The 12,356-nt window shown below is 36.0% G+C and overlaps 1 protein-coding gene across 1 annotated transcript in view; it reads right to left on the bottom strand.

Annotated features, from left to right (window-relative positions):
* LOC132698056 (irregular chiasm C-roughest protein) overlaps nucleotides 1–12,356 on the bottom strand; it is a 243,869-nt gene that overhangs the window by 124,954 nt on the left and 106,559 nt on the right. The window contains exon 3 of the mRNA XM_060663905.1: nucleotides 7,001–7,071. The gene's annotated coding sequence lies outside the window, so the exon portion shown is untranslated. The remainder of the gene's footprint in view (nucleotides 1–7,000; nucleotides 7,072–12,356) is intronic.

Below are 12,356 nucleotides of genomic sequence, written 5' to 3'. Positions count from 1 at the left end.
GCTCAGATTCTCTAATTTTAAGTCAATATGAATATAGGTTCTTTTTTCTTGTAAACTGTATTGTTTGGCATTTATATAGATTTAAAAAAGGTCTGTGATTCCTACAGTACATAGCAAACCTATCGAGATCATTCTGGAGTTTTAAAATGTTCGATTGGAAATGAGTTTCTTTCCTTACTTTTAAGTCGTCTGGATAAATTTTGGTTTAGGTCGAATTATTGAGTTTGAGCTTTACAGTCGGTCGGGGAACCACTTTGCTCTCTGGGTTTCTTCAAAACCACTCGCTTCCAAACGAAATAAAAGTTCCCGAGTCCAGGTTTTTTACGATCCACCTCGCCGAAAACTGACAATATATAACAATGGGTCGATGGCGGAGCGGCTCGGCCCAAAGAGGGTCGAACCACCCCGCGCATTACAACTCGCACAATTTCCGGCGCGTCCCCCGAGACTGTGCCGAGTGGGGCGGCACGTACGGCCGGGGATAAAGGGGGGTCGTCGCCTGCCACCGTATTAAAATTTAAATCGTTAAATAAACTCCCAGAGGCTCGTCTAAAGGTCGTAACGTACGGTACACTTTTCCCAACGCGTATAAATATCTGATACGAGACGAGTCGGTGTTTGTCGAAGGAACGCCGCTGGGTTTTTGGGATTTCAATGTTACAATACGCCTTTCAAGTGTGCATAGGACCAATGCTACTATACGGGGTGTTTTAGACTTGCCCAAACAAACTGGACTTCAAAAATTGACTAAAAGTGTTTAAAATCTATCCGTTGACTATTTATATTTCCGCACTGCACAGTTTTACATCTCGACGGACTGACCACTGGGCGGTACTTCGCTATTGCTGAATTCACGATTAGGCAGGACTTAGCCTATTCAGCTCGCTTGTTAAAATACTTTTGTCTGCTGCTCTATGGCGGATAAGTTACGATATACCCTATAGACTACAGGTTTAAGTTGTCCTGTTTTCACAATTGCGAGATAAAGCAAATGTATCATTACATCAACAGCAGGCTCAATAATTCCTTCCTTTTCCGAGCAGTTTCGCAGTATCAACCTAAATCTCCCAGCCAAGAAAATATTTCACCACAACTACTCATACAATTTAACATAAAAACCAGATCCTCTACTTGCCTATCAATCTTCCAACTTCTACGATCGTTCAAAGGTATGGGAGAATTAGGTCTAAAAACATCAGGCTAAAAGAACACAAAGTGCCGCATAAATTAAAGTTACAACTAATAATTAGAAACTTATTTTGTTCAACTTATTTTTCTACTCCTAATTTAATCATCATTTAAAGATAAGGACAGTAACCTTTAAATATCGAAATTTTCTACATAATCACCGATTGCCATGTCAAACATTTATTACATCTCGCAGTTGTTATTTCTTTATACGTTAGCCCAGCATCGAACAACGAATAGAGACAGTTATAAAGTTATAGTTATTTTTAGGCGCCGAATAAACAGCACTGTAAAGCTAAGCATGGTGGCATATCAGAAAATACTCCGTGACTGATTAGAAGCGCATAATAACTCGCGTATGTAAACCAGATTCTATAGAAAATGTTTCCTGCAAAATTCTGCCTACTCTTCCTATTACTTGTTGAGTGTCATCCCTTGGGTATTATGTCATTGAACGGTATTTGCTACATTTGAACTTTGTTAACATTAAAAATTAAAAATATCCATGTTCCTGAGAACACGAGTGACGTGAACAAACCTATATGATCTGTTTTTGTCGAAACCACAAAAAAATGGAAAAATAAATTACGGCCGTATCCAAGTATCTACGCGAATTTAGAGAGATGTCGCATACGTAATAACCCTTGGCTGTCAGCGTCAGGTATCACGCAGAAATCGGTCCCTTTTAGTCCGTGCTAACACGTCATACATCACGACATAAGCTCTTGTAAAGCGCTACTGTGACATAACTATTGCAGCACATTAGGATTAGAAAAACTAATTATTGACGAAAAAATTACTCAGAATAATGCAGCAAGTAGGTAAGCAAAGCCGTTTCGACAGCAAAAATTTTAAAAAACCGGATAACTTGGGGTCGGGGGTTTGGCACACACCTACCGTAATTGTGATTGTCACTATCCGTGCGCACAATGGTTAGTTTCTACACCCATTGTGAACATGACAAACCAACCAAAGTCAAAAACCGGATTAATCAATAAATACGATTTCACTCTAATCTGTTCTGGATAGGCATGGTTGTATATCATAAAAATGTAGTCTTATATATTATATACTTAGTAGTCGCTCTGTCCAATTACTCGGGTTATTTTTGGTGAATTGCCCTGAAGTTACGGTGCAACACTTTTATTTCTTGCTAACCTTGGCAATATTGGTGAAACAATTACAAATTAAGAGAACAGATACGAAATTCAACTACTACGCGATGTGAAATTTTGTTCTAAATTTGCAATTTTACTATAAAGCGTGTGTCGAGTGGATTTGCCTTATAATCACGAGCGAGCTTACGAAGTTCTGTCATCATTTGGTGGAAGATTATTTGTAATTATTCGCAATAGTTAAGTGCGAAAAGAAAATTGCGAAGGTGATACAATGAATTGTTCAGGGTTCCATCTATGAAATATTGAGTGGCAAATTTAAAATTATGAAAAGACACATCTCATTTATTCCATTCCAGACATTGCAACACCTTGAAGACTGTGGACAGGAAGCCGGTTAATTTTAATTTGGAGGAGGTTGCCATTTTCAGTATGTACATACTAATATAATTATTGCATAAAATTATGCTCTAGAGCGTGTTTAGGCACGAGCATGACCAAAATTCATATTAAAATGTCTTCATCTTAACGTAACATGTGTAACCGGTCTAACCAAAACGCCTCGCATTAGAGAACGTAACAAATGAATAATGAAAGTGCCCGCCCGCTTTCTGCTACGATATTATCTATATTTTATACTTTCGTCGTCGTTTTTTTGCCCTTTTATGGCGGCGCCGCATGAAAATGTCGACCGTAGCCTGTTTATAAGTCAGGGCTTAATGGTCCCCGGGACCGTGTCTTTTAAGGCCCACAGAGGGCGCCAGGTATGCTGGTGGAATCGAGCCTCGGAGAGTCGTATTGAAAGTTCTGGTGTTTTAGACAAACAACCCGATGGAAAGCGTACGGCACCCCATTTCCGGCTGTTGCGGTTTTTCCCGGTATTAAGTTTATTTTAAGCCGCCCGGGTTTATTTTTATAGTAACGGGAGAGAGATTGGCCGACGCCCCAGAGTTGTTTGCGCGGGGGTTTATTGGATAGTCGACGTATTTCCATCAAGGGAATAATGATTCTATTTAAGGTAAGGTAGACAACCACTGCGCCAATTAGATTGCTTTTTCATTTTGCAATAACCTTTGCTCGTGTACGGAGAGTTGATGTTAGAATCGAACCCACGCCATCAGGGGGTTTCTTTCTGACGAGTAAGGACTAGATATATGGTAACCTTTGGATTCTTTCAAAGGACCTTATTTGTCTCTTTCAATATTCTCTTTTTATTTCACCCCGATTGTCTTTAGATGGTTAAGTAATACCTTATTTCAAAGTTCTTTTAAGTGTCTCTTCAACATTCGAGGGATATTTTGGAATCTCCAGATATTTTCAAGTGTGTAACTCACCTTGAGATAATGAAAACTGATACAAACTATTGTCGACAATTCATTTTGAGAAACGCGTTAGAGATCTGATCCAATCTGACTCCATCGTTATGGGGTTGATGGTTAATAGTAATTTAATATGGGATTTAGTATTGAAACTGAAATTATGACATAGGGATGTACGACCTTGCTCATCATGGCAATAGTTGTGATGGTAAGGTCACTTTACACAATAAATAAAAAAGTGAAAATATCTGATTTCATACCTGGGGACACTAATGATATTATACACAGGGTTTAAAATTAATTGAGATCTTTAATAAACCACATTGACTAGTACTGGTAGCTCATTAGTTGTAAGTCTACAAAACTTAAGCCCGTAGACGTACAAAATACAAATTGAAATAATTCGCTTTTTATTCACGCAAAAATTGTAGATCAAAACAAATAATACACCTGGTCCCTTCTCAGGCGACAGCGGTCTCAGACGTCTAGTAAGACAAAATAGTGCTATAATTCCTAAAAGTGAATATCCGTCTGCTAACAGCCGACGCTATCAAAAAACAGAAGTAATTAAAAACAAAAACAAGTTAAACCGAAAATCTTTATGAAGACAGTTAAATTTTAAATCCAATATAGGTCTCACTTCGGGATGTATCAACAGCTGAATTTAAAATTTTTAACCCTTTCAATGCTGATTCTTTCAGCCAAAAGGACCGTTCTCATCTCCCTTTCGCACAAAAATCACCCAGTTATATCAAAAGACACATTCAATGCGTCATAAATGAATTTGGAAATTACACCCAAATCTGCCTGTCCTGTGTTGTCTTCAAAATTGTTCAATAAAGTACTTAACCAGAAAATTGTCAAAAAGCGAAAGTCGGGGGAAAGATAAATTGCAAGCAATATTAAAGGGACATGTATATTATTTGAAATAGAAATAATCTTTATATACTAGAGATATATTGCACTCTCTTCTGAGATCAAAAATGAGCAGGACTTATAGTATATTGACGAAATGGTAGGAGCGCACAGGAGAAAAAATATTGTTGATAAGAAAATGTAAAGGAATTCGAGAATCTCACATGCTTCCGAATTCGATGTAAGTTTTATTGTCTTGGTTGTTTACTAAATATTTTTTGCGAACAATAGAGACTACTCAATATCTGTGCTTCCACCATTTTGAGGACAAGATTAATATTATTTTTATGAAGCTGATAAACGATTATTACTTTTGTTATACGTTAAGTACCTTTGAGATATGTTTTACAAGAAAACTCTTTAGAAATTGTGGTCATAAGGACTTTGACATTTGTCATTTCTGATAATTACTTAACACGTCACTCAATGAGTGTATTCGTGTTCTTTTGCAAACATGTACCCATAAACCCATGGCCGTAGTATAGTAGGCAACACATTGAAAAATTTTTTGTGTCTTATTTATTAAACACAAATCAAACGCGTAATTAAAGTGGGGCTTGTTAAAATTGTCGCATAATCTTTATTTACGAAATCAATTTTGTCATTTTTCCATTCTTCCGTTTTTATTAATGAAAAAATTTTAAGATATGCTATAAGATATTTTTTTGCACAGGAACCACCTAAGGATTCTATCAAAAGGGTGACTGACAAAAGTTTTCTGAAAGTGGCTTAAAAAGTTGTAAAGTCGCCAAAATTGTAATAAATAGGGTGTATGATAGGCAAAATTGATATTTTAAGTCCAAATATGTGCGCATGGCCCTTAAATTTTCGTATGTACTTTTGAGGATCATTCGAACCTGGCCAAAAATATGAGACTCTCTAAGGTGTAACAATTTTACCAATGTTACTGCTTTTTTATTTAGCGGTGAAAACTGATTGCATAAAAATGACACTTAGAAAATTATCATAAGATGTATTAGCCCATTACGAATTGGAAAAATAAAATTTATTATTTGTAAAAAGGTGACGACTAACTCCTGCGAATGGTCCCCAAAATTGATCATGGCGAAAATTTGGAAGGTACATACGCTTTTGTCGCGTTATTATTATTTAACGATATTTTTCATCGGAGTCACCATTCTATGTTACATATTCGCAAACCACGAGCACCGCAAGCAAAGGCTAACAAAACGGCCAACCTTAACAGAGTTAAATTGAACTCGATTAGAAGTGAGCAACTGCCGTTTTCGCCGCAACCCGAGCTGGTTTATTGCGGATGCTCAATCTTTGCTTAGAGTACCTTATCCAAAACGTTCCGCTTTAATAAGAAAAACGTTAAGAAAGGTTCCTATGTATTACCAATTTTAGATAGAATAAATAGCTCCAGCAGGTTGATATTCATTATTTATAACGTCTTATTGTGCAGTGTTAACAAAAGATCACAATGCTATTAATTGCAATTCACGAATCCCATCACATGGATGGGCAGTTATACATATCAGTGTTCTGTGGAAAAATCAGCTTTGAGTTAGATTCGGCGAATCTATCAAAAATGTTGCGGAAACTATTCCAAATATTCAAGTGCTGCTATTATGCGATTTCAATTTGCCTGATCGTAGTAGAATTAGTGACGGTCGGGGTCTACGAGTGATATTCCCGTAGGCTGTTCATATAGTGAGAAATGCTTTCAACTTTGTAAATCACGATCATCTAATAGATGTTCCCAATATTAATAATGTACGTTTGGATTTGTGTTTTTCATCCATTTGTAGTTGCATGATAGTGAAATCAACCGATTCTTTGTTAGGTTATGGTTACAATCACAATTCACTTACATTGTTGTATTTGGGGTTAATGAATTTAAAAATTTAGGGTCATTGCTTGTTAGCTAATTTTAGTGAACCAATTAAATAATATAACAGTTAAGGAGTAAAGGAGCTTAGGTTTTATAAGTAAGTTTTTGTATTATTGACATTACTTTATAAAACGCACGTTAATAGTCTAGACAATGTTGAAAATAAATGTTTATGTTGATACGCAACAAACTACGTACCAATATTTCACCAAAATAGCACAATGTGCTTTTAAAGAAAAGATAACAAAAAAGAAAGAAAAAACATTAAAGGACGGAATATGTGAAGCATATTAAATCTAGAAAGGTCTCATAGTTCATTAATGTACTAGCTAACACTTATAGTTTGAGAAATTTCTATTTTGGCAGACGAGCTTTGGACCCAAGTGGTAGCAACTCTAAGGTTACTTTCCATAGAAGGGAACAATCTAGATTTGGTTTGACATTTGCATCGTCTGGCATGTGTGCTCAACTTTTACCTTTTCGTTTTAGAGAGCAAGAAGCAAACTTAAGTTAATCAATTGATTTATGACAAAAATATTCCCAATTTAGTACCCCCATTAATAAAGAAAACTCTATTGCAGACGGGCTAGATTCTAGCTAACATTTACCTGGTGACGACAGAGTTTACAACATTCCAATTCTTAGCTGTGGTATCTCATCTCGCTTGCTGCTCAAATTTCTGAAACCAAAAAATACATCCGTTAGGAAAATTCACAAAAATTGAAGCGTAGGTTCCGTAACCAAAAAAAAAAAAAAAATCAATAAATAAAATAAAATGCGAAAGACACTCTGCTAAGTAAACATAATCAAACCACTGGCTCTTAAAACCATAAGAGTGAAAAATTCACTCAAATATCGAAGTCATTATATGTAACGAGATATTAGCTGAAATTAAAAAAGTTAGTCGCACAAGAGGGAAGCCATTAAACTGACATTAACGATTTTTTATATGGACGTGTTCATTTCATATTTAAGTGTTCTGGCATGATTTAACGAAATCCACACACCCGAAAACTGTTTTGGAATACGAACATGGCAAATTCATAATTTTATAAACATTACACAATTTATTCCTTGGAATACAGCGCTTGAACTTTTAATTCGACAATTATATACGTAGTGGTTTTGCAGATTCAAGAAAGCGGATCGGCTGACTCGTAATAGATAAATCGATTAACTTTTGTGAATTAGTTGGTTTAATGCAAATTAAATGTAGAGATTTGTTTTTATATAACCGTCAACTCTTGACGAACTATTGCTATACAAAACCTTGACGTTTTAACCCAATTAATACCTAAGTACAAGAAATGCAAATATAAAAACCTGACGGTTTCTTCCTTGTTGAAGAAATATATAGGTATATTAAAAGTTCTTGCCGATTGTTAGTTGGAAAGATGTAAAAATCTTTTTGCATCCGCATATTGTTTCTTCTTGAATATTTGAAACTAACCAGAACTTTATTATAGTTAAATAAGAACAAACGTTGTTCAGATTTTCACATAAATATATTTAAATGACAGCTGTTTCGGCAACACCGTGCCTTTATCAACATTAAATATATTCCGGTAAAAATGAACCAACGATTAAAATACGTTAAACTGAGAGGAAATTCATTCGCCGCTTCCATTAGTGCAGCTGATAGGCGCCTACCATAACATAACAATCAGGATCAGAAATTTTCATCTAGTATCCACTATTTGTTGGATGTGTATGTATGTGGAGGTCTTATTGAATTGTATATCGCAGGTATATCGCAGACTAAAAACTATAAGATATGTTTTGATGCAGAGCAACTCGACCACATGTAGAACAAATTCGATGGGTCAAATGTCAGCAGACAAGTTCTATTAAAATTAGTTTATCAATACCTACAGATATGACTTTTTTTTTAATTTTTAGTTACAGAAGCTAGAATTAGTTTCGTTATTTAAAATTCGAAATATGTATTTTTTTCAGTGACTCCTTGTAGACATAAGAGGATCCTTCAATAGTCTTTACAAAATGCCAGGTATTAAAAAGTAGCACTGCTAACTAGTCAGCTGTATCCATCACATACTTAATTCACATTGTCGATTGGCATATACAACTTTTTTTTTTAATTGATAAAAGTTCATGCAATATCTGCTGCTGTTTGCAATGGTTGCTGGAAGAGTGAAGAGTGGATAATGATCGACAAAATCCACGATATGATTTTAACTGATTGACTAATCAAAGCGCGCAAGATAGTTGAGGTCACTTATCGCGAGGAAGGTTTGAATTTTGCACGAAAGAAAAGCAAAGAGGCCGCTCAAGTCGGCCGGTAAAGCTATGACCACCGTCTGATGCGATGTTCGCAAAATCATTTGCACTGTACACAATAATACAAGTATTGTGTCTTGAAAAAGAAAAAAATATTCCCGGGCGCTGCACAGTTGCGATTGCCAAAACTATGGAATTAAACATTCACCGAACTTACCAGATTTGGCCCAATGACTGTTTCTTGTTTAAAGAAATTGCCTTGGTGGATAAAAGTTTACGTCCAGCAAGGAATTAGTCGCTCAAATAATTGCCTACCTTGAGGAGTTTCCAAAATACAACTTTTTAAACTGCTTAAAAATTGTGAGAGAGCTTAGATTAGTGTATAGAATTGAAAAGATCAAAAAATAATTCCTTTTTCCCCTTGAATTAACGTCTTTTCTAAACGACAACGATAACAGGAAATATTGCGTCATTATTGAAACCGCTGAGCAAAGAAATCAAGGAAAACGTCGTGAAAACCAGGCGGTGCACATTTGCGATGGACAAAATTGTGGAATTAAAACATTCACCGAAATTATCAGATTTGGTTCCCAGTGACTGTTTCTTGTTTTACGAAATTGGCTTTGTGGATAAAGGTTTATGTCTAGCGAGGAAGTAGTCGCTCAAACAATTGCCTATTTTGAGTATCTTCTAAGATCCAACTTTTTAGACGGCTTAAAATTATAAGAACGTATAGACAAATGCACAGAGTTGCAATTATCAAAAATAATGATTTCTTCCACTCGTATCAGTCTTTTCTTTTTCTATTCATCCTTTTCCGTTCTATGTTGTTGCACAGCTCTCTTCCGTGGCGCATGTTTGTACGGAATAAGCTGAAAGTAATTTCGATCGATTTAGCCCGATCAGAAGAGGTTGAAAAAGGTCCACGGCGTCTATTGAAAATTCGCACTTTCCAAAAGACATCTGCCGACAAAAAGCCGGCAATAATTGCGAGCGGCGTCATCCCCAACCGGAATCGATATCGTGTCGATTCGAGTTTTGCAATTCTCGAAGGACATCGGGAATCTCCGGGACATCTGTAAGGAACGATCATCGTCAGCGGGGACAGGCAGTCGCGACTGATTTACAAATTCCGCGCGGAATTGTGGATTGCCGCGGTCGCCGCTTTCCCTCCCGCTAAAACAAAATGTTTGAAACGGCTGCTAATAATATAGAAGAGGCTTAAGGAGCTCCCCGTTCGTTTCTTTTATTAACTGCCCGGCCGCGGATCATAAAGCCCGGCTCTATGCTGACAAAAGTGCTTGTTTTAATATTTATGGCGGACCCGCTTTGTTCGCCTGCCTCGTATTTGTCTAAATTAAGTCCATTGTTCCGGGATCCGTGTTATTGTGTTTGGAATCTTGGACATGTTTAAGCGCAGAGTTATGATTCGGAAATTGTTTGTTATTATCTAATTCCATATTGATGATTTAACGGTTGCTCTACGCGGTCTAGATTTCTCGCTTCGTAGCATCGTTGTCGACAAGCGACGAGACCGCGTGTCACGTAGAATTCTATTAATATGTTTTTCCTATTTCTGTGGTGGTTGGAGCGTACGTTTAAGCTTAAACTAACGAATTGGAGTGGTTTTGGTAATGCACCCAATATGGATTTTGTGAGGGTAGAAACCGCGATTGTTTCATTTTCAGTAAATACTTTATCAAATTATTTCGAACATTTATCCTTCTTTGAAGTAAGTGGTTTTGATATAGAGTATCCATTAATAATTGTGTGCCGGTGGTAATTAGTAAATGTTTTTTAAAAGAGTGAATTCTTTTGTTGCATATGGTACAGGGTGAATCAAACATAGAGTAAAGTACATTATCTTAATGAGTCAAAAAGTTATGAGAAAGTGTTAGTGTTATTTAAACGAATAAAATACTTTTTTGAAATCGAATACCCTATTTTTAAATTTTGTTACGAATTCGTTTTGAAATTCTTCAGTTTTTCAAACTCCAATTTAAACAAGATCCAAAAGGTTTTTGGCAAACGCTGAAAGACCTTAATGTTAATTCTAAGCTCAGGACTACGGCTGATGGTTTCGGCACAGCTGAATCATTTAATAATTTTTTCATCGACAGTGTTCCTGAAGTGCACGATGGCGGCAACGATATTATCAATGAATGCTATGGTAACAGACCATTTATAGGATTAAAAAATAAATTTTCTTTTTCTGAAGTGACTGAATAGACAGTGGAGAAGGTCGTTAGTCAGATAAAAGGTGTTGACTGATGTGATATTAAATTTGTTTCTCTCGTTCTTCCCCATCTCACACTTCGTAATTGAAAAAGTCTCACGTTGTACCAGTATTAAAGGTTCTCTCTCCAAATACTATCTCTGATTTTCGGCCAATTAGCATATTGTGTGCGTTGTCCAAAGTACTAGAGACAATTAAAAGTGTACTAAATGGTATTTCACCCACCGCTCAATCAGGTTTTCGTTCGGGTAATACCACCGTTACGGCTCTTTCGTGTATGAGGCAACAAAACATTGGTAAAAATACGTGTTTGGTACTCTTCGACTTCAGCAAGGCGTTTGATATGCTAGATCACGGTATACTTCTCAAAAAGGTTGAGTATGAGCCATTCAGCTATGTATTTCTTTCAGAGTTTTTTGGAGGGCCGATACTAGAGAGTACTCAGAAAGGAGTACCACAGGCAAGTCTGTTGTTTTCAGTCTATACAGTAGACTTTTCGTATCACCTCAAATATTGCATGTCTCATTATTATGCTGATGACATACATATTTATTATCCATTTTATAAAGATAACGTAGATGATGCAAGTCATTATATAAATACAGATTTAAATATAGTATCTCGGTTGCCTTCGGCTCAAAGTTTGCTTCTTAATAATAATAATACTAAACTACTTTTTTTGGCCCTAATAGAGAGAGTGTCTGCGACAATTATAATTTTAATATAGTTTTAAATAATGTTAGGTTAGTACCTGTGGATGTCTGCAGAAATTTGGAAATTCTGATGGATGTTAATTTAAGATATGAAGACCATGTGGCAACATTAATAAAAAATGAAAATGCATAAGACAAAGATTCGACCAAAACTGTGTGATAGTCTAATAATATTGAACTTGGGGTATGGAGACGTTGTTAATTGGCCGTGTCTTAGTTAAAAAAACAAAGGATGTCTGCAAAAAATTCGGAATTGTTGTTTACGTTATTGCTATAACCTCAGGAAATATAACCATATTACTGACTACAGTCGAAGTGGTTGAATCTCTCTGAAAGGTATTACTTGCACCTTGCCACTCTAGTATATAAAATTAAAAGCACTGCGGAGCCGTCTTATTCATTTAACAAATTGTTATAAAAGTCCAAAATCCACCAGCGCATTGCACGGCACCGCTAGTTGTACCATTTTGCTGTTAAAGACTGTCCATCTGCTAAGTCGTTTATAAATTTATTCAGAGATGTATTGTTAATGAGGGGACGTTAAGTATAAGTATATTAAGTATATAAATAATATTAAGGGTGGTTAAATGAACAGCTCTCCTGGATCCCGCCCTTCTTTATTTATTATCCATACAGTATCCATACAGTAAAATGGCCTTTAAAAATGAATGAAAATTTTTTTGCAAGCGTGTAGTATTCCTTAAGAAAAATTAAAATATTGTTAATCCGGAAAATAAGGGTTAGGTTTGTTTTATTAATAGCAAAAAACTTGAAAAA

Source organism: Cylas formicarius, unplaced genomic scaffold (genome assembly GCF_029955315.1).
Source record: "Cylas formicarius isolate icCylForm1 unplaced genomic scaffold, icCylForm1.1 PGA_scaffold_2__14_contigs__length_35257938, whole genome shotgun sequence".
NCBI lineage: Eukaryota > Metazoa > Arthropoda > Insecta > Coleoptera > Brentidae > Cylas > Cylas formicarius.
This window is presented reverse-complemented; position numbering and strand designations above follow the sequence as displayed.